Here is a 21,358-nt window from a genome sequence, read left to right on the forward strand (position 1 = left end):
GAATGGTGGCTCCTGTGTTATCTACTGTATATAGAGGTGATATCAGTCATTGTACAGAGGAGGAGGTGAGCTGTGACATCACCTATTGTGATTGGTGGTTCCTGTGTTATCAGTTGCATATAGAAGTGTTATCAGCCATTGTACAGGAAGGAGGAGGAGGTGAGCTGTCACATCTATTGTGAATGATGGATCTTGTGTTATCCACTGTATATAAAGGTGTTATTAGTCATTATACAGGGGGAGGAGGTGAGCTGTTACATCACCTATTGTGAATAGTTGATCCTGTGTTATCTACTGTATATAAAGGTGTTATCAGTAATTTTACAGGAGGGGAAGGAGGTGAGCTGTGATATCACCTATGGTGAATGGTGGATCCTGTGTTATCTACTGTATATAGAGGTGTTAGCAGTCATTATACAGGATAAGGTGAGTTGTGACATCACCTGTTGTGAATAATGGCTCCTGTGTTATCTACTGTATATAGAGGTGTTATCAGTAATTTTACAGGAGGGGAAGGAGGTGAGCTGTGATATCACTTATTATGATTGGTGTTGGTGAACCTCTGTTATCTACTGTATATAGAGGTGTTATCAATCATTCTATAGAAGGGGAGAAGGTGAGCTGTGATATCACCAATTGTGAATGGTTGATCCTGTGTTGTTATCATCTGTAAGGGGTGTTATCAGTCATTGAACAGGAAGAGCAGGAGGTGAGCTGTGATATCACCAATTGTGAATGGTTGATCCTGTGTTGTTATCATCTGTAAGGGGTGTTATCAGTCAATGTACAGGAAGAGCAGGAGGTGAGCTGTGATATCACCTATTGTGAATGGTTGATCCTGTGTTATTATCAGCAGCTGTGAGAGGTGTTATCAGTTACTGTACAAGAAGAGGAGGAGGTGAGCTGTGATATCACCTATTGTGATTAGTTGATCCTGTGTTATTATCAGCTGTGAGAGGTGTTATCAGTCATTGTAATCTTGCCTCTCATGATAAGAAAACTGCTGTAAACTCTTCCAAAAGTAATATGAGGTATTTGTCTACAAACCCCAGAAGCCCCTGTAAAAAAATTGCAAGACTCCCATTTTTTTTATTATAATGATCATGATCGGAAAAATAAATTAAACAATGTGAAAAAATACAAAAATCTGATCTATAAATATGTAATTTTCCGCTGATGATACTTTCCCTTTAATAGAGTGTATACTTGGGACTTCTATGAAGCAGTCAACTGAAAAGTATCATCTTGTACAGTACAATGCACATTATACATTGGTAGATGGGCGTGTAAAGAGTTAACGTTCCCATCTGAGCTCCGAGGCCTCCACTTCTCGATGGCGTTCGGTTCCTTTGTGCGTTTTTCATGTAGCCAGTTGGAACTTTCTGAAACAAAAAGGCCGCACATTACTGACGAGCCTTTGTTTTATTCCGTGACTCAGCGCCCACCATCATAGAAATAATCCAACTTTTTTTTTATTATTATTATTTCCACTATAACTTTCAAGTGCAATTATTGAAATTTCAAAAGTCAAACAATGGAAAAGTTTTCACAGGTTAAGACGTAGGTGGAAAATGTTCCACTGTCCATACAAACGAAAGAAGGGAGCTGTTGTGAATGTCAGTTATGCTTTGGCTGCTGTGAGGCTCCCTCTTGTGGCCAGCAATGGTTTGGACAGAGACCAGGTGTGTTGAGCAATGGGCGTTTTCCATTGCTAACTCTCTCTCTATTTAAACCCTGGTCTGATAGCAGGCTATGCCGGATGTCACTTGTTCTTTGTTCACCAGCCTGCTTCATCCTGCTCCAGACCACATCTACCTCAGATAAGTGCTTGGCTCTTTATCTTTGTTTGGTTCTTTTTGTTCTTATCTGAGTTTGTCATTTACCATGGTTGTTTTCAGTTTATTTGCATGCAGGAATCTTCCCTCTCAGTTGCTTAGCTGGGAAGCTCCATGCAGCTTTATTGGAGTATTGCTCCTATAAGTCCATGTGTTTGTTGCTTCTTGAATTTGTAATGGTTCCTGCTTTCTGTTCATTGGTATGACAAGAGCGCCTGGTATAGGACGGAGTTCAGATCTAGTAATCTGAGGGCTTTTTTGTACTATCAGGTTTTTGGAATTTTGCAGGGTTTTTCTCTGGCCACCATCAGTCCCTTTCTGTCCTGTCCTATTTAGTCAGTGGGGGCCTCACCTTTTGCTAATCTTATCATCTATCTGTGTATTGTGTTTTCCTATATCACCGCAGTCTTTGAATGTGGGGGGCTTGCTATTCTTTATCTATTTTCTGAGGCAGAAAGTTATTCATCTTTCCTTCCTTTAGGATAGTTAGTTCTCCGGCTGGGTTCGCGGTGCACAGGATGTTAGTTCACCCCTCGGCTAATTCTAGTGTTGATGGTTAGTAAAGGGATGGCGGCCAAATTAGTTGCCAATGCTCTTGTCACCTTTTACTATTGATTTATGGTGGTCTTTTATGGTTCCGGATCATAACAGGGAGCCTTATCGAAAAAAAAAAAATATAGATAACCCATGGGCTTAGCCGCCGGTCTGCAACGATTAAGGAAAGAAAAAGATGCGGTGAAGGTCACCTTCCAGATGTTCATTTCTTACTCTTGTCAACGGTGGACCATGATGACAAGGCAAGCAGAAGGTTGTAATGAGACAGGTTGATTGATCAGTGAATGTCAAATTAATTCAGCTGGAAGGAAGCCAAGCCAAAGCCTAGGACTGCATGAATGGAACGCTGACTCCGAGCGCTCGCGAGGAGCGCCGCTCTAATGGGATGAAAAAGGGAAGAAAAATGTTATTTTTTTAATGACTTTTATGCCATTCATCGACGCCGATTCCGCAGAGCCATCATGAGAAGACGCAACGGACTCCGCTCGGCAAATTAAATCTCGGAATGTTCGGCAAACTCGAATCCATAACCCCGTTGTCAATATGGATTATTATTTTCGAGTACTGGATGTCGGCCAGGCAGCGGATACATTCCAGTACCTTCGTGACAACCCGATCAAGTATAAATCTATTATCCCTCCGGACCAGATTAAGAGGCTACATGTTATGTCCACCGAGGCTCCAAGATGGTCATCATGAAATTCTTACCTAAAAAATTAAATATTAGAAAATGTTGTAAAAATACATTTGAACTGTTTCTTTTTTCGGGTGGTTCTTTTGTATCGGAATTGAGAATTCCGCCAATTGTTTAGGTCAAGACAGTGCAAACCGGAAGAGTACGGTAGTTACCAAAAGTTCTGAAATGTTTTCACTTTTGAATACTTAATTTTTTATTTGAACTAAAGATTAAAAGTTTAAAGATTCTAAAGATTTTATAGTTTAAACTAAAGTTTATAGATATTGTTCTTTTAGTGTCCATCTTGTCTTACAGCTAATGATATCAAAGGTGTCATGATTCTTCTGTGCAGAGCATCTCGCACACAGGTAATGCTCTGCTGTACCTTCCTGAACTACAGAGTCGGCAGTGATATGTTTCCTTTGTGCAGAGCATCTTGCACACAGGTGATGCTCTGCTGTACCTTCCTGAATTACGGAGCCGGCAGTGACGTTATTCCTCTGTGCAGAGCATCTTGCACACAGGTGATGCTCTGCTGCACCTTCCTGAACTACAGAGCCGGTAGTGACGTTATTCCTCTGTGCAGAGCATCTTGCACACAGGTGATGCTCTGCTTCGCTTTCCTCAACTAAAGAGCCGGCAAGGACCTATTTCCTTTCTGCAGAGCATCTTGCACACAGGTGATGCTCTGCTGTACTTTCCTGAACTACAGAGCTGGCAGTGACATGTTTCCTTTGTTCAAAGCATCTTCCACACAGGTGATGCTCTGCCGTACCTTCTTGAACTACAGAGCTGGCAGTGACATATTTCCTTTGTGATGAGCATCTTGCACACAGGTGATGCTCTGCCGCGCCTTCCTGAACTACAGAGCCGGCCGTGACATGTTTCCTTTGTGCAGAGCATTTTGCATTTGGAGATGCTCTGTTGTATTTTTCTGAGCACTAGCTGACAGGTTGTTTGATAGCACAGGATTCCATGCAGGTTCTGGGAGGTGCTGATTACTCAGATGTTCCACCTTCCTGGTAATTGCTCTGTTTCATTACTGAGCATGCTCTCCCAGAACCTCGCCAGTCATACTCTCTGGTTCTGCAGTTGTGCTCCTGGCTTGTGTTTGTGCTTGTGTTCTAATCTAAGTTTCTTGACCCCGGACTGTTATTTGACTCCTCTCTACCCAGTCCCGGTTCTTGTCGTTACCTCCTGGCTTCTGACCTCAGACCATTACCTGACCACGTCTCTGTCTGCTCCTTCAATGTAATACGTACTCTCCTGGAATTCTGACCCTCGGTCTGTGATTTATTGCATTTCTGCTTACTCCCTGTGTCCTCTTGTGTCCTCCTGTTACCTGACCTCCGCTTGCCTGACTACCCTTCTGTCTATACTATCCGTAAGTAGTGACTAGCATCACAATAGGGTTCGGTTTACACTGATGGGCAGAGAAGTTTTGCATTTCCGTTCATGCCCCTACTGCTCTTATTGGTTCATAGTTCAGAGGGGACTTTTCCTTTAATGTGACCCTATATAAACTGGTCACGTACTAATAAAGGAGAATTCTTTGAGTACACCATAGTAAGCGTGTGTGCTGTATTGATTTCCCGAGCGCTCGTAAATTTAATCTTATTAATTTGGAGTTTAAGAGGCATAGAAGGAGTGTATTTTGCTCACACATAGATGTAATATCAATGATAAGGAACTTCCAAGATGAAAGTTGCGCTATCTTGGAGACTCCTATCACAGTAGAGTAGACCATGCTCCGGTAACCACAGCTGACCAAAATTAGCAGAGCACAAAGATAAGGGAGAATGGAAAAGAGGCATGAAAGATTTCATAAATGTATTTCCTTACTTATCTTGAGTCATTGCCCGGCATATTAGATCACTGGATGAATCACGATGGGCATCGATGCACATGGATTCCTTTGGGCACCAGCGGTCTAGAAAATTATGGCAGTGCCAAGAAAGATTATGGAGTAAAGAAAAATAGATAACTGAGGTATGATCTAATGACAATGCTGCGGCTGTTTAGATGTCCGGACAGTTTATAAACAGGGATTTGGGCAACCCCCTTCTGGTGAATAAGACATGGACATCGCCCCATGTGCTTTCACTGTAATCCAACCCTGACCACATCTATTGCCTTTTCATGTCCCAAAGAGCTCATGCACAAGATACTAGAGAGATGAGCGGACCCGTGGAAGTTTGGTTCAGCCGGACTTTAGATAAAGTTTGGTTTGGGACCCAGACTTGACCTGAACCCAAATGGAAGTCACTAATTGGGCAGATCGAGCCATAAACAGAGCACTTCTGGGGGCAGGTGAGTTGTGTTTTTCCTTTTTTTTGTTTGGTGCACACTACATCCAGTTACGCTGTTGTTACCCCCAGTGCGTGCCGATCAAACACTGCCTTGGCTGGCACTGGGCTGAGCACTGAGTGTATCCGATCACAGCGATGATTGCGCAAGTGTGCATACATAAAGCACCCGAATTCCAAACACAAATTCTGATTTTTTTGAAAAGTCTGTGCTTAGTACAAACACCGGACCTTGGGTTCGCTCATCTCTACCACTCAAACAGCGCAACACAGATCACCATCAACAGGCTAACCACCAAGACCAGGATCGCTGGAGCGTATACTGAAGCTATCATTGTTGCATACTGCAAGAAAGCCATGCATTAAAAAGATAGGAGACAGCTGTACGAGACAATTAGCAACCTGAGCTCTTAGGCTATGTGCCCACGGGACTATGTACCTGCGGATTTTGCCGCAGAAAACTCACAGATTTATATCGATTTTCCAGATAAATCTGAAGGTTAACGCAAGTACAGACACTACCCATGTTATCCTATGGGATTTTGGGAGTGCTGTATCAATGCTGAGGTATGTGCGGCTGCGGAACATGCTGCGGATGTCCCACAGCTGCACGTAACTGCATGTCAATTATTCATGCGGAAATATCTGCGGATGTCCCGCCTCTCCACTATGGAGATAGAGGCCGGGAATTCCGCAGGTATTTCTGCACTTGTCCCGCAAGTTTACTGCAACAAAAATGCTTGAATCCTGCATCAATGGATAGCTGCGCGTCCGGGGAGCAGCTGCGGTAAACCTGTGGACAAACTTGTGGCAAAGTCCGCGGGTACATTGTCCTGTGGGCACATAGCCTTAGGTCCTGCTCATCAGTCTGCAGGAATTAACTCCTGCAAAGCTGAAGACCAGTGAACCTGAATCGGCCGACGCCCGGCTCTGACTGAACAGTTCAGAATCCATAGGTTGCTTGTCAGACTCTGTGGTGTGAACAGAGTCTGATGACGCTGTGCCACCACGTGTGTGCAGTACTGAACATCGCATGACACTATTCAACTAAGGCCCCTTTCACATGTCAGTGATTCTGGTACGTTTGTGCTTTTTTTTTTAAACGTACCAGAATCACAGACATACGCAGACCCATTTTAATGAATGGGTCTGCTCACACGTCAGTGATTTTTCACTGCATGTGTCTCCGTGCAGCGTACCCGCGTGTCCGTGATTGCTGCACGGAGAAATGTCCATTTTTTTCTGCCATCACTGATGTTCCACGAACCACGCAGTGGTGTGGTCCGTGAAACACGTGCCAGAAAAAACGTGCTTCTAAAATAAAAAGCATTTTAACTCACCGGCTTCAGCCGCGCTCTCTGCAGCCCGTGCAGCTTGCTGCTTCTGAGCCGGCTCATTACTGTCGTGCATATTCATGATGCACGACACAGCCGACCCGGAAGCAGCTGCTGCGGGGGTCACCGCCGGCCGGATGCTGCACCGCAGGAGCGATCAGCACCATGGAGAGCGGGAGCGCGCACAGGTGAGTTGATTTCTAAGTGCAATCACGGGCCACGGAGAACGGAGCCCGGATTGCACTTAGACAACCCACGTGTGCCGTGAATCACGGCACACGGAGGGACATGTGCGTGTTTTACACGTCAGTGAAGAATGGCAGTGTTTTTCACTGACGTGTGAAACGGGCCTAAAAGATACTCTTCAAAAATACCATTGAAATGAACCAGTGTCCAATTTAGATTGTTTACAATTTTGTTTGTTTTTTTGCCCAATATTTGGAGTCTTTGCAAAAATGTACTATTGTAATTAGTGATGGGCGAACCCCCCGATGTTCGTGTTTAGGAGAATTGCCCGAAATTTTTGTAAAGTCCAAGTTTGGGTTCTGAGATAAAGCGAACTTGTGTCCAAACCCTGAGCTTGGACTTTACAGTTATGAGATGGGGCGGGGGCTGTAAAATAAAGAATCCTTTATTTGCTTCTGGGTCTGATCATTAACTTTCAGGGGTATTCATTGCCCCGCTCGTCACTCGCCAGACTTCGGCTGTTTTTGGCTGTGTTTGATGTGATCTCAGGGTTCATCCAAGTCCATGAGGCATGGACTTGATTGAACTTTGACTTGACGAGTCTTGCATCGGTATCACCCGACACGGCGCACACTCTCCTAACAGGAGCGCCTTAGCTGCATGGAAATACCTGCAATCGACCTACTCCTGTAAGGAGAGTGTGTGTCGTGTCGGGTGATACCGATGCAAGACTCGCACAGTGACAGTCAAAGTTCAATTGAGTCCATGGCTCATGAACCCTGACGTCACCGCGAACAGAGCCAAAAAAAGCCGAAAACTGCCGAGTGACGAGCAGTGCAGTGCAGTGAATAATGATCGGACCCGGAAGCATAAGCGGCCGGGAGATAACAGGACCGGTAAGTATAATTATAATGTTTTTTACTAATGGGTTTTTTTTTTACAGCCCCTGGACCTAAACTCTAACACGAGCTTCGCAAAAAAACTCGTGTTCGGGACCGTGTGCACGATCACTGTGTTCGGTACAGACCCCGAACTTTATAGTTCCGGTTCTCCCATCACTAATTGTAATTACTTATTATTATTATTGATATTATTACTTATTACTATTGTAACATTCAGGGTTTCCATGCTCAATTCCATCCTCCGGTAGACGTTGATTGTTGAAGAGTCGATGTACTAGGCAGTGAAATGAACATGGTTCTTCGCGGCACAAGACCGCGCCGCCTTTTACCGGTAAAATAAATTGTCAGATATTTTCAGGAGATTTATAGAACAGATGGTGACCAGAAAGGCAAACGACTTCACAGGATATATTATGGGCATTTCAACTCAAGCAAGACTAAAGCATCTTGAAAAAAAATTCCTTCTTCGTCTATCGCAAGGCAGACAATTTGCATTTTCCGATAAGCAAAAGACAGTAGGATAGAAAGGTGCGGGATCAAAAGCAACGAGACAACACACAGATATACATTCATAAGAGCTATTTGAGGACAAAACGAGCGTGGAGTAATGAGACAGGGAAGGAAGAAGGCAGAGCAGAAAATACTTCAAGATCACAGATTTTCAGGAGGTTTCTTCTGCTAAATTAAATTCTGTTTTTTTATGGCGAACGCTACATAAGGTGCGGGATGTGTCATTAGTTTGTCGGCTTTGAGTTAAGTTGCACAGTTTGTCTGGTGTCAGCGCTGATGAGCAGATTGCTCCTTCCGTGTTTGTCTTCGAGCATTCTTTGAGATTACATTGTCACAACGAACGAGGGGGCTTCAAACAAAGAGACCGAATTAGAAAAAGATGTTCTCAAAGCCGTTTTTTTGGTTGTTTTTTGAATGCAATATTTATTGACCCAAAAAAATATAGCAAAACCGCGGGATGGAGATGAGGATTATCAATAGTTTGGGGATACGCTAAATATTGGCGGTAAGAAAAGAGCGGAAACTAGTCAAAAACTCCAACTGACCCCATTCTAAGTCAACGCGGTTCATAAGGGTTCCATGGAATCTATTTGGAAACATGAATGATACCAGGAGGGTCTGCTGGAGACCCTTTGGTGGGACACTGCAGAAGACACCCCCCTATGAAGATGAGGATTTTCAATAGTTTGGGGATACGATACGGTAAATATTTACGGTTAAGAAAAGAGCGGAATCTAAAGTCAAAGACTCCAACTGACCCCATTCTAAGTCAACGCGGTTCGTAAGGGTTCTATGGGATCTATTTGGAAACATGGATGATAGGCAGGAGGGTCTGCTAGAGATCCTTTGGTGGGACACTGCAGAAGACACCCCTCTATGGAGCTGAGGATTATCAATAGTTTGGGGATACAGTACATTTTGGCGGTTAAGAAAAGAGCGGAATCTAATGTCAAAAACACCAACTGACCTCAATCTAAGTCAACGCGGATTGTAAGGGTTGAGGATACCAGGAGGGTCAGCTGGAGACCCTTTGGTGGGACACTGCAGAAGACACCCCTCTATGGAGCTGAGGATTATCAATAGTTTGGGGATACAGTAAATATTGACGGTTAAGAAAAGAGCGGAATCTAATGTCAAAAACACCAAGTGACCCCAATCTAAGTCAACGCGGATTGTAAGGGTTGAGGATACCAGGAGGGTCAGCTGGAGACCCTTTGGTGGGACACTGCAGAAGACACCCCTCTATGGTGATGAGGATTATTAATAGTTTGTGGATACGGTAAATATTGACGGTTAAGAAAAGAGCGGAATCTAATGTTAAAAAACCAACTGACAACATTCTAAGTCAACGCAGTTCGTAACGGTTCTATGGGATCTATTTGGAAACATGGATGATACCAGGAGGGTCTGCTGGAGACCCTTTGGTGGGACACTGCAGAAGACACCCCCCTATGAAGATGAGGATTTTCAATAGTTTGGGGATACGATACGGTAAATATTTACGGTTAAGAAAAGAGCGGAATCTAAAGTCAAAGACTCCAACTGACCCCATTCTAAGTCAACGCGGTTCGTAAGGGTTCTATGGGATCTATTTGGAAACATGGATGATACAAGATGGTCTGCTGGAGATCCTTTGGTGGGACACTGCAGAAGACACCCCTCTATGGAGCTGAGGATTATCAATAGTTTGGGGATACAGTAAATATTGACGGTTAAGAAAAGAGCGGAATCTAATGTCAAAAACACCAAGTGACCCCAATCTAAGTCAACGCGGATTGTAAGGGTTGAGGATACCAGGAGGGTCAGCTGGAGACCCTTTGGTGGGACACTGCAGAAGACACCCCTCTATGGAGATGAGGATTATCAATAGTTTGGGGATACGGTAAATATTGACGGTTAAGAAAAGAGCGGAATCTAATGTTAAAAAACCAACTGACAACATTCTAAGTCAACGCAGTTCGTAAGGGTTCTATGGGATCTATTTGGAAGCATGGATGATACCAGGAGGGTCTGCTGGAGATTATTTGGTGGGACACTACAGAAGACACCCCCCCTATGGAGATGAGGATTATCAATAGTTTGGGGGTACGGTAAATATTGAAGGTAGGAAAAGAGCAGAATCTAATGTAAAAAAAAACAACTGACAACATTCTAAGTCAATGCAGTTCGTAAGGGTTCTATGGGATCTATTTGGAAGCATGGATGATACCAGGAAGGTCTGCTGGAGACCCTTTGGTGGGACACTGCAGAAGACACCCCCCTATGGAGATGAGGATTATTAATAGTTTGGGGTTACAGTAAATATTGACGGTAAGAAAAGAGCAGAATCTGAAGTCAAAAACTGCAACTGACCCCATTCTAAGGGGTACTTTGCACGCTGCGACATCGCAGGCTGATGCTGTGATGCCGAGCGCGATAGTACCTGCCCCCGTCGCAGCAGCGATTTCCTTGTGATAGCTGCCGTAGCGAACATTATCGCTACGGCAGCTTCACATGGACTCACCTGTCTTGCGACCGTCGCTCTGGCCGGCGACCCGCCTCCTTGTTAAGGGGGCGGGTTGTGCGGCGTCATAGCGACGTCACACGCCAGGCGGCCAATCGGAGCGGAGGGGCGGAGATGAGTGGGATGTAAACATCCCGCCCATCTCCTTCCTTCCGCATATCCTACGGAAGCCGCCGTGATGCCGGTAAGAGATGTTCCTCGCTCCTGCGACTTCACACACAGCGATGTGTGCTGCTGTGGAGCGAGGAACAACATCGGACTGTCGCGTCAGCGTAATCATGGATTACGCCGACGCTGCACCGATGATGCGATTACGACGCTTTTGCGCTCGTTACTCGTATCATCGAGCCTTTACACACTACGATGTCGCATGCGATGCTGGAAGTACGTCATTTTCAATTTGACCCCACCGACATCGCACCTGCGATGTCGTAGTGTGCAAAGCCCGCCTTAGTCAACGCGGTTCGTAAGGGTTCTATGGGATCTACTTGGAAACATGGATGATACCAGGAGGGTCTGCTGGAGATCCTTTGGTGGGACACTGCAGAAGACACCCCTCTATGGAGATGACTGTCACTTGTCACTTGTTCCTCGTGGGATGACTCAAAATAACCTGTTAGATTTTATTCATGATATGTCCTATGATGAGGTTGATACAATTAGGAAATGTCGCCCATTCTGTGCAGATGAAGGGGGAATTATTACCTCCTATAGATCAACAATGGATATTACTGGCAACAGCAGAAAAAGATTAAGGAGGCCCAGATAATTGCCATTTTCATAATCTTTTATTTTTTTTAATGTTTGTATCACTTTTTGTGTTTCTATTCACCTCTTTTACTTCTGATGGATACATTTCTATTAGACATTGTGTTATTTGAAAATAAACTATTGCTTAAATTATGTTTTCGTGTTACATGTATGTTGTTTTTTGCTATATTTGTTTTATTTATTTTATTCACTTATGTAACTCCAACTCTTCTCTACACAACTGATAACACAAGATCCAGCATTCACAATAGGTGATGTCACAGCTCACTTCCTCCTCCTTCAATAAAATGCCTATATACAGTAGATAACATAGGATCCACCATTCAAAATAGGTGATGTCACAGCGCACCTCCTCCTCCTGTTCATTGACTGAAAACGCCTCTGTATACAGTAAATAACATAGGATCAACCATTCACAATAGGTGATGTCACAGCTCACCTCCTTGTTGTGAATGTGAGTTATGCTTTTACTGCTGTGAGGCTCCCTCTTGTGGCCAGGAATGGTTTGGACAGAGACCAGGTGTGTTGAGCAATGGGCGTTTCCATTGCTAACTCTCTGCCTATTTAAACCCTGGTCTGATAGCAGGCTATGCCGGATGTCAGTTGTTCCTTGTTCACCAGCCTGCTTCATCCTGCTCCAGACCACATCTACCCCAGATAAGTGCTTGGCGCTTTATTTGTTGTTTGGTTCTTTTTGCTCTTATCTGAGTTTGTCATTTGCTGTGGTTGTTTTCAGTTTATTTGCATGCAGGGATCTTCCCTCTCAGTTGCTTAGCTGGGAAGCTCTCTGAGTGATCTGAGGGCTTTTTTGTACTATCAGGTTTTCGGAATTTTGCAGGGTTTTTCTCTGGCCACCATCAGCCCCTTTCTGTCCTGTCCTATTTAGTTAGTAGGGCCTCACCTTTTGCTAATCCTATCATCTATCTGTGTATTGTGTTTTCCTATATCACCGCAGTCTTTGAATGTGGGGGGCTTGCTATTCTTTGTCTATTTTCTGAGGCAGAGAGTTATTCATCTTTCCTTCCTTTAGGATAGTTAGTTCTCCGGCTGGGTTCGCGGTGCACAGGATGTTAGTTCACCCCTCGGCTACTTCTAGTGTTGATGGTTAGTAAGGGGATGGCGGCCAGATTAGTTGCCAATGCTCTTGTCACCTTTTACCAATGATTTATGGTGGTCTTTTATGGTTCCGGATCATAACACCTCCTCCTACTGTACAATGAATGATAACACCTCTGTATACAGTAGATGACACAGGATCCACCAGTCACAATAGGTAATGTCACAGCTCACCTCCTTCTCCTCCTGTACAATGACTGATATCACCTCTATATACAGTAGTAACACAGGATCCACCATTCACAACAAGTAATATCACAGCTCGCCTCCTCTCCTTCTGTGCAATGACTGATAACACCTCTATATACAGTAGATAACCCAGGATGCACCATTCACAATAGGTGATGTCTCAGTTCACCTCCTCCTCCTGTTGAATGACTGATAATTCCTCTATATTCAGTAGATAGCATATGGTCCACCATTCTCAATAGTTGATATCACAGCTCACCTCTTCCTCATGTACAATGACTAGTAACATTTCTATAAACAGTAGTAACATAGGATCCACCATTCACAATAGGTGATATCACAACTCACCTCCTCCTTATCTTGTATAATGACTTATAACACCTCTATATAAAGTAGCAACACAGGATCCAGCATTCACAATAGGTGATGTCACAGCTCACATCCTCCTCCTGTACAGTGAAAATAACACGTCTGTATACAGCAGATAACACAGAATCCACCAGTCACTATAAGTGATGCCACAGCTCACCTCCTCCTCCTTCTATCGCAATGAACTTTGCACATGCTCATTAGATGCTTTAATACAAAAGATCGGGTCAGAGTCAGTCTATTGCTGCTAATGTACATGTGAAGTTCCAAAAATAACAGGAACTTAGAGCCTAGAATAGCCCCAGTGACCGCTGTAATAATTGATTAATCAAGTGTTATTATTAATAAAGTGTTAATTGTGTTATGGAAAACATCAATAATAATTGATTAATAAATTAAAAAAAAATCAATAATAATTGATTAATAAAGTGTTAATTGTGTTATGGAAAAGCAAAACATTGCCAACATTTCAAACATACATTTATCACAAAAAATTGATTTAATAAAAAAAAGTAGAAATTGGAGCAGATGAAAAATAGAAATGTATGACTACAGAATCAGTTTGTTTGTATTGTAGTCGTAGTCTGTAACCGTGGAAACACATAGAACTGCATAGAAACTGTTTATAGAAAACCGTGATAAGTTTTTATAAAACCTATCTGCAAAGTTGCTTTATTTTATGATTGAAAACATATATATCCTTTATATCTTTTTCTGAATGTATGGGACACTGCTGGGGAACAATATTATTTTAGGATTCCCCCCCCGCATTTTTTGTCACCCTGATTATTTAAATGTGAACCATGATTACCCCCAGCTTAGCCTTAAATCCACTATAATACCGCGATACAACGTCTCTTTTCTTGACATTTGTAATCAGTTTATTACACTTTTCCATTTCTGCAGTCCTTAGGTGCTTTCAAGCTGCGCCCGCCGCGCCTGGAGACACAACTTATCTTTATATACCAGAGCGGGCTCAAAACGCGCTGCGCTTCCATAAACTCTGCTAACTTATATACGGTATATATATATATATATTACTTTTTCTTAACTCAGACTTTGCAATTAGCCTTACAGGCAAGCGCAAAATGAATCATTTGGCTAATCCAGATAATTAAAAATATATGTAAATTGTAACGTACCTGAGACCGACAGAGAGAAATTACAGAACAATCCTCTGCTTCACTGAACTGTGCGGATTTCCATTGTCCCAATATTGTATGTAGCTGCTCTGAGGTTTCATTCATTTTAATAAGCTTAGAGGAATATTAGGGCTAATAGACTCCATTTTTTGGTAAATTTAAGTAATCCTGAGAATGTAAATGTAAGTAGCAATTTTTAAAGTCCGAAACCCCAGGAAATCTCAGGATGTCCTCTCCTCCTGCTACATTATTCATAGAAGTGCATCTCCATAAATTAGAATATCATCAAAAAGGTACTTTATTTCAGTAATTCAATACAAAAAGGGAAACGCATATATTATATAGAGTCATTACACACAGATTGATCTATTCCTATATATTATATAGAGTCATTACACACAGAGGGATCTATTCCTATATATTATATAGAGTCATTACACACAGAGGGATCTATTCCTATATATTATATAGAGTCATTACACACAGAGGGATCTATTCCTATATATTATATAGTCATTACACATAGAGGGATCTATTCCTATATATTATATAGTCATTACACATAGAGGGATCTATTCCTATATATCATATAGAGTCATTACACACAGAGGGATCTATTCCTATATATTATATAGAGTCATTACACACAGAGGGATCGATTCCTATATATTACATAGTCATTACACACAGAGGGATCTATTCCTATATATTATATAGAGTCATTACACACAGAGGGATCTATTCCTATATATTATATAGAGTCATTACACACAGATTGATCTATTCCTATATATTACATAGTCATTACACACAGAGGGATCTATTCCTATATATTATATAGAGTTATTACACACAGAGGGTTCTATTCCTATATATTATATAGAGTCATTACACACAGAGGGATCTATTCCTATATATTATATAGTCATTACACATAGAGGGATCTATTCCTATATATCATATAGAGTCATTACACACAGAGGGATCTATTCCTATATATTATATAGCGTCATTACACACAGAGGGATCTATTGCTATATATTATAGAATCATTACACACAGAGAGGGATCTATTCCTGTATATTACATAGAGTCATTACACACAGAGGGATCTATTCCTATATATTATATAGAGTCATTACACACAGAGGGACCTATTCCTATATATTATACAGAGTCATTACACACAGAGGGATATATTCCTATATATTATATAGAGTCATTACACACAGAGGGATATATTCCTATATCATAATCAAAAAAATCAAATCTTTATTTTTATATAGCGCTAATTCTGCAGCGCTTTACATACATCAGGAACACTGTCCCCATTGGGGGCTCACAATCTAAAGTCCCTATCTGTATGTCTTTTGAGTGTGGGAGGAAACCGGAGAACCTGGAGGAAACCCACGCAAACACGGGGAGAACATACAAACTCCTTGCAGATAGTGTCCTTGGTGGGATTTGAACCCAGGACGCCAGCGCTGCAAGACTGCAGTGCTAACCACTGAGCCACCGTGCCGCCCGCTATATATTATATAAAGTCATTACACACAGAGTGATCTATTCCTATATATTATATAGTCATTACACAATGAAGGATCTATTCCTATATATTATATAACGTCAAAATACACAGAGGGATCTATTTCTGTCTATTATATAGCGTCATTACACACGGGGATCTATTCCTACATATTATATAGAGTCATTACACACACCGAGGGATCGATTCCTATATATTATATAGAGTCATTACACACAGAGGGATCTATTCCTATATATTATATAGAGTCATTACACACAGAGGGATCTATTCCTATATATTATATAGAGTCATTACACACAGAGGGATCTATTCCTATATATTATATAGAGTCATTACACACACAAAGGGATCTATTCCTGTATATTACATAGAGTCATTACACACAGAAGACTCTATTTGACGTGTTTATTATATATTATATAGAGTCATTACACACAGAGAGATCTATTTGAAGTGTTTCTGAGTATTAGTGAGCTGGCCCTTTAAGAGGTGAACCATGTGGCATGCACAGGCTCAGGGAGCAGAAGTCGAACACACGGACAGCCATGGGGAAGCAAAGGCATGCGCAATTTGGCCTCAACGGTGAGTGAGTCGGTGTCCCTGCTGGAGGGAGAGGCAGAACTGTGCAGGTACACCGGAGCTACACCTGCAGACAATGAATGGAGTGGAGGTGTGCATGTGCAGCTTCCACTTCTTTTATTGTCTATGAGGCTGCAACGCAGAGTGCTCAGATGTATCCTACAGTCCCATAAACAACGAATGGAGCAGAAGCCGCGCGCATGCGCAAACGGGCCAATGAATGAAGATTCAGTTGGTCACACTGTTACTTTACTATATGCCAAATATTAGCTTTTGGAACCCCTTGGGTTCTAAGATCTTGGTACAATTGCTACCACTAATCCCTCTATAGCTTTGTCCCTGATGAATGAATCATCTATGGACCTTCAGTAAATAAAAAAATTGAGAATTTCTCCAGAAAAGAAAAATTTACTCTTATAAATTCAAATTCAAACTGTCGTTACAATGTATCTTTTGTGCAATTTCAGGTTCTATTGACAAATATTGCATAAAGGGCTTGTGTGAAATCCAGGTACATATTCAGATAGACACAGATGAAAAAAGGGGACGATGTAATAAAGCACTGTTATTGTTTTATACTTTTCATTTATTTTTTTGCCAAAAAACGTATGCGTGCACTTCAGTTTGATGAAATGAGTGGGAAGAAAAATGTGTTTAATATTCTATACGCGCAAAACATGATAGAAGTCGCGCAATAATTAAACTTTTCACATTTTTTCATCAACTATGTTTCATTAATTAGAAAATCGTTATCGTAAGCTGTGAGCTTACTAAATTAATTTTCAGAGGGGTCTACGCTAAAATAAAGAAGTTGTTCAATTGTCAGAGTAGGTCATAAATATATCGGTGTAGAGGTCCATCCTGCCTACCGTCCGGCGGACATTACCTGTGCACGGAGCCGGAACACCACAGCTCCACAACCGGAGTACTGTTGATTAAAATTAATGTGATGTGAGCTGTAATACACAAGAACAGCCACTAGGCGGCGTCTGGAGCTGTGGTTTATTAAGGGGAATTCAATGGATGACCGAACTGGTAACAGCTGATCATGGGCGTTTGGACCTCAACAGATCAGGTAATAATGAGGATAGGTGATCAATTGTTACAAAGTGATTTTTGCAGGCATCGTCAAATATCATGGCGGCATCAGGATCTGTGGAAACTACAGGTTCTGCCACTGCCTGCTAACTTCTCTGATGTCTGTGATCAGTGCAGGGACTCAAGGGCATTTACCAAGAGACTTAGGTAGGCTAGCAAGAGCTAATTTCTGCTGGTCTGCTTGTTAGTCTCTTTTTATCCCATGCTGTGGGGGAGTCAGTCATGTTTACTCCCCTCCTATATATGCTGGCTGGACTATTCCATTAATGCCAGCTATAGCTTCTGTATACTGGTCTGGTGAGGTGTTGTGATCAAGACTTACTGGGGGTTGCTGTGCACTATTGTTGTGGTATTAACTCTTGTTGCGCCCTTCCTGCTCTTGCTTTTTTTTCTTAGTCGCTTACTGTTTGTTCCTGTGAATTTGAAGTGTGTCTGAGTTTTGGGTTTCCATCACACTTTTCCGCCTTACCTATACTAGACTGGTGAGGTGTTTTAATTTTTCTGGTGGTTGTACTGCATTATTGGTGTGAGCGCTTGTGGTGTTAACCTTCGTCCGGCTGAGTAGGTACAATTGTAACTATTCCGTTTTAAAATTGCAATACATTTTTTTTTTCTAACAGCCGTACAGGGCAGAAATTTCGTGACATCTTTGTAGTTTTGGTTCAGAATATATTGGCCAAATTTCAATAAAATATCTCCACCCCTTCCGAGATAAGGGGTCGCTGTTAACGTTGTAAAATTATGCAGCCTGACGAAGGTTAAGCATTGTCTTTTCGTTGCTGCCTTCCTGCGCTTGCTTTTCTCCCCTGTCTCTTTTTATTCCTGAAAATTGGCAGTGTGTCTGAGTTTTGGTTTTCCGTATCTGTTTTAATCTGTGTTTCCATTACACTTTTGTCCCTTACCTATACTGGTCTGTTGAGGTGTTTTAATCCAGACTTTCCTGTGGTTGTAGTGTATTATTGGTGTAAGCGCTTGTGGTGTTAAGCATTGTCTTTTCGTTGCTGCCTTCCTGCTCTTGCTTTTGTCCCTTGTCTCTTACTATTTATTCCTAAAAGTTTTCAGTGTGTCTGCGTTTTGGTTTTCCCCTGTCTGTTTTAATCTGTGTTTCCATCACACTTTTGCCCCTTACATATACTGGTCTGGAGAGGTGTTTTAATCCAGACTTTCTGCTGGTTGTTGTGCATTATTGATGTAAGCAGTTGTGGTGTTAAGCCTTGTCTTTTTTTTTTGCTGCCTTCCTGCTCTTGCTTTTCTCCCTTGTCTCTTACTGTTTATTCCTAAATGTTTTCAGTGTGTCTGTGTTTTGGTTCTCCTCTGTCTGTTTTAATCTGTGTTTCCATCACACTTTTGCCCCCTTACATATACTGGTCTGGTGACGTGTTTTAATCCACACTTTCTGGAGGTTGTTGTGCATTTCTGGTATGAGCGGTTGTGGTGTTAAGCCTTGTCTTTTTGTTGCTGCCTTCCTACTCTTGATTTTCTCCTTTGTCTCTTATTGTTTATTCCTGAAAGTTTGAAGTGTGTCTGAGTTTTGGTTTTCCCCTGTCTGTTTTAATCTGTGTTTCCATCACACTTTTGCCCCTTACATACACTGGTCTGGTGACGTGTTTTAATCCACACTTTCTGGTGGTTGGTGTGCATTACTGTTGCCAGCGGTTGGGGTGTTAAGCCTTGTCTTTTTGTTGCTGCCTTCCTACTCTTGATTTTCTCCTTTGTCTCTTATTATTTATTCCTGAAATTTTGCAGTGTGTCTGAGTTTTAGTTTTCCCCTGTCTGTTTTAATCTGTGTTTCCATCACACTTTTGCCCTTTACCTATACTGGTCTGGAGAGGTGTTTTAATCCAGACTGTCTGGTGATTGTATTATAAGTGTGAGTAATTGTCATATTAATCCTTGTTGTCTTTATGTTGCTGCCTTCCTGCTCTTGCTTTTCTCCTTAGTCACTTACGGTTTATTCCTGCGAGTTTGCAGTATGCCTGAATTTTTTTCCCCCCTCTGTCTTAATCTGTGTTTACATCAAACTCCTGCCCCCCTGCCTTCCCTAGGGTGGGAGGTAACAGATTACATCTGGTCAGGAGAATAGTAAGCAATAGGACTCCAGCGTGTCCACCTTCAGGGGTAATGCAGAGTTCAGGAATAGCCTATGGTCCCCTATTGTGAGGAACAGTATAGGAGCCTTTGTACCTCGCTATCCTGCAGTGACATTGTGACATCAATATTTTTTGTTTTGGAGAACCCCTTTAATTTTAATGTTTTGTAAATTTAGTTGAGGTTAGCTATAGGCCCACTTGTCAATTTTCCCATACCTTTGTTAAAGAAGCTCCAAAGCTGGAAAATATAGACCTAGAAATCTACGGTACATACTGCAGAAAGATGATAGATCTCCTAGAAGTTTTACTTCTCCAGACACATGGCAGAATCTGAACTGATTAAAGGCCGTTTTCAATACTCTGAAATCTGAAAGAGCGAAGCCCTAGTATTTATGACATAGTGTCAGAATTTTAGTTCCCGTAAGAAAAATCTGTCAAAACGCCTTTTAAATGAGTCAATGGTATTGAAAAACTGAGAAGTTGTAAGGTTCTTTATTGATCCGCGCTAAAGGTGATAGACAGCCACAACTGCATGATCAATACGAGAGGCTCCGCAGCCATCGCATTACACAGTTATGGCAATTTACAAAAATAAGTAAGCTGACTTGATACCATCAATTCGATATATAAAGTCTGAGGAGTCAGTTCAGATGCAGATTTTATTAGCGTCTGACAGATACAATGTCTGCAGTGTTACATTAAGTCTCTTCAGTTCTCTGAAAAAAACGGCGCATGCGCAATGTTTGTGGCCTTAGGTTGGCGCAGGTTAGTTAATATCTTCCTATGCAACTTTTTGGGACAATTGCTGACCTGAAAGTGAGTTTGGATTGGTACATAAGAAGAACGATAGTTACTGTTAAGACAATACAACACAGCACATGCGCCATTTTCAGCTCACCCTGAGGGGCATTGGTGCGCCTCTTGTGATGATAACCTTGGTCTGAATTTAGGACAAAATTCATCATTTTTATATCTATTTTCTTGCATATTTAATGGTGGTGTTTGACTTTGCGTATGTGGGTTATGTGGGACAACGTGGTCACTCACTTTATACAAGACACTGTTGCTGATAGAGTTGGTGTGAGTTGATTCATGGGATCCAGTCCATTGGTCACGTCAGTCATTTGTGGCCGCTCGATGGGAGCCCAAATGCTTACTGTCATGACTATAGCTGGACGCTGACGGGGTTAAGTCTGGTGGAAGAGGTCTGCTCGGTTGTGCCTCGTTCCGAGGCTCACACCACTTTTATCATGGTGTGGATTCCTCCGGAACGCCGCCAGTAATAGTTCCTTCTCTGCAGCGTGCGCAACGATCCTTGTGAGTTATCCCTGCTCCCAGTTGTCCTCTCCATGACTCCGTTTCCCTTGTACTGTTTGTCTGCCCTAAATATCCAAAGGAAATGCAGCAACCAGGTCCAAAAAATGTTGATATAAAAATACAAAATTTATTGGATATTCATATTAAAAAGTCCACATTGGGTCACAATGCAAGCCCCAAGAAGAGGACGCGTTTCGAATGACAGATTAAGAACAACACGTTTGAAACGCGTCCCCTTCTTGGGGCATGAATTGTGACCCAATGTGGACATTTTAATATGAATAACCAATACATTTTGTATTTTTATATCAATATTTTTTGGACCTGGTTG

The 21,358-nt window shown here is 42.1% G+C and overlaps 1 protein-coding gene across 5 annotated transcripts in view; it reads left to right on the forward strand.

Moving 5' to 3' along the window:
• TAFA1 (TAFA chemokine like family member 1) overlaps nucleotides 1–21,358 on the forward strand; it is a 527,296-nt gene that overhangs the window by 254,129 nt on the left and 251,809 nt on the right. The gene's annotated exons all lie outside the window — the stretch shown is intronic.

This window comes from Anomaloglossus baeobatrachus, chromosome 8, assembly GCF_048569485.1.
Source record: "Anomaloglossus baeobatrachus isolate aAnoBae1 chromosome 8, aAnoBae1.hap1, whole genome shotgun sequence".
Taxonomy (NCBI): Eukaryota; Metazoa; Chordata; class Amphibia; order Anura; family Aromobatidae; genus Anomaloglossus; species Anomaloglossus baeobatrachus.